This window comes from Aplidium turbinatum, chromosome 1 (genome assembly GCF_918807975.1).
Source record: "Aplidium turbinatum chromosome 1, kaAplTurb1.1, whole genome shotgun sequence".
In the NCBI taxonomy this organism is placed as follows: Eukaryota; Metazoa; Chordata; class Ascidiacea; order Aplousobranchia; family Polyclinidae; genus Aplidium; species Aplidium turbinatum.
Window position 1 is genome coordinate 5,561,546 of NC_137472.1, and position 2,614 is coordinate 5,564,159.

At 37.5% G+C, this 2,614-nt stretch overlaps 1 non-coding gene across 1 annotated transcript; it reads right to left on the reverse strand.

Annotated features, from left to right (window-relative positions):
• Positions 1 to 409: 409 nt before the first annotated feature.
• Positions 410 to 480, reverse strand: Trnat-cgu (transfer RNA threonine (anticodon CGU)). The gene has a single exon. It is a non-coding gene; the product is annotated as a tRNA-Thr (tRNA).
• Between the last annotated feature and the right edge of the window lie 2,134 nt (positions 481 to 2,614).

Consider the following 2,614-nt stretch of genomic DNA (forward strand, 5'->3'; position numbering starts at 1 on the left):
AAGAAACTTCGTATTCGATCGCCACCAGTGAGAATTGAACTCACGACCCCTGGTTTAGAAGGTTTAGTTCGGAAGTTAAAGAAACTTCGTATTCAATCGCCACCAGTGAGAATTGAACTCACGACCCCTGGTTTAGAAGGTTTAGTTCGGAAGTTAAAGAAACTTCGTATTCAATCGCCACCAGTGAGAATTGAACTCACGACCTCTGGTTTAGAAGGTTTAGTTCGGAAGTTAAATAAACTTCGTATTCGATCGCCACCAGTGAGAATTGAACTCACGACCTCTGGTTTAGAAGGTTTAGTTCGGAAGTTAAAGAAACTTCGTATTCGATCGCCACCAGTGAGAATTGAACTCACGACCCCTGGTTTAAAAGGTTTAGTTCGGAAGTTAAAGAAACTTCGTATTCGATCGCCACCAGTGAGAATTGAACTCACGACCCTGGTTTACGAGACCAGTGCTCTACCACTGAACTATGGCGGCGGCGTGTGATTATGTTCAATCGCCATCTCCGCTAGAAGCAGTTTGCCTATAAAAATAGGTTATCTGTTTCCATGAGTCGCAGGGTAGGCACTTTAACTTACACCACTGTCCGAAAGACATAGCGCAATCATGCATAACGCATATGACATCACAAGTGTTTTAGTCACAGTTTTCCTTAAAAACTCAATTGATTGCACTCATTAAGATCCTTTTTGTCCTCAGTTCAGTTGCAGAAGAAAAAACAAAATTAACAGAGAGTAGGAATCGAACCCACGCAATCGAAATGACTATTCCTTTGCCCTAACCCATTAGGCCAAGCTGGTTGTGGCGATGCATTCACTTAAATTTTTTCTGTATAAAAAATCTTTCGAGAAAACGATCAGGAATATCATGTGCTGAGTCACATGACTGAAATCAACTGATTCGCGTATACGCATGATTGCTTTATTTTTTTTCGAAGAGTGCCTGCCGAGTCACAGTTTTTATCTAGCTCGCCCAGTGTCGTCAAATTGTGTTCGGTCCATGCCTGGATGTTGTCATGCCATCGACTTGGTGGTCTTCCTCTTTTTCTCTTTCCGTTAACTTTACCTTCCATGTAGATTTTGCTGCCTCCGTATTTTGATCTTTTAGTATGACGGAAAAGGTTCAGATTTTTTGATTGTATTGTTGCTGCAATTGGGTGCAGCTTCTTTGTAGTCAATAGGTCTTCTATTCTCATGTGATCAAGTAGTCTTTTGTTAGTCATGCTTCTCATGATGTGATTTTAAAAGTTGTGGCGAGTTTTTTCATTGTTTAGAGGTCCAACTTACGTATTCTAGACTATCACAAACTGCCATAAATTGGTAAAAATTTGTGACGTGATGGTAAAAAGTTACAAAATTTACAATTATTGGTATGATAAAAATCTGAAAATATTCCTGTTATAAAATGACAAAGATGTTCTAAATAGTTTGAGAAATCAAGAAGAAATGATGTAAAGAACTGATTTTGAGTAATCACGTTTTGGTTGTTGAAAGTTTTGTGAACGAGTTCAAATATTTCTCGTGATTCTTTCGACTTTGAAAATTTCAGTTTGAAAATGTGAGATCAAGATAATTACAGTATAAAAATGCAACTAGTTTGACGCGTACAGGACAGTGAAGTATATTTGAGCTTATTCTTCTTCATCTGCTTGATTAATTTCGGCTCTTGGTTCCTCTGCCACTGATCTTTCTCCACAACATTCGATTTCTCGCAACTTCCTTCAACTCAGCCAAGTTCGGTCAGGTATCATGCTTCACTGCCTATTTGTGATCCAAACAGCAAAATCTGTCATTTTACATTGATTCAACGACTGCAGAAGTAAAATTAATGTAAAAATGCTTGATTTTGCTATTTGGAGTTGAACGTCATCAAACCAGCAGTGGATCGTGTTTTATTTCCTAACATCAAAGTGAAAAAATATTCCTTACAATAACATATCAGTGGCCTGGAAAGGGTAGAAGCGACAAAATGGGAGCGTTAAAGCGTGCTCGAAAAAGATAAGATTTACCAAACACAAAAATTTGTCACGGTTGCATCACCTTGAAAAATTGAAAACATGAAAAAATGTGAAAAATTGTATAAAAAATATATATATACGAAGACAATAAAAAACACTGACAAACAATTATTGCTATGTTGGTCAGTCTTGGTGTGTTATCAAACTATGAAGAGTGTTGATGATGTACTGAGAAGATGGATTAAGGGTAGCACTGTACTTGGCTGGGTTGAAACTGTATGTCTTCCTATAAAGTGCTGAGACTATGAAAGCGAGTGTAGCCTATGTGATGGACACAGAGTTATGCAAAACACACGTTTCCTGTAAATGCTGACTGAGGTTTTGGCATATCTAAACGTTTCAAAAATTATTTATTGCATTCAAAATTAATAAACATTTCTGGCTAAATGCTTTCAATTGTAACAAAAATCTTAATCATAACTAAAAACATATGTTTGTACAGAAATTGAGTCGATGGTCAAGTGGAAGATTTATAGGCGGGATTCAAATATGTTATTACTGAAGTTTGCATTCATTGTGGTTTGTTTGATGCAAATCCAATGTCAAGTGGTTGCGATGCCGACGTCATTCATGCGTGACGAAGTTGCAAGACTG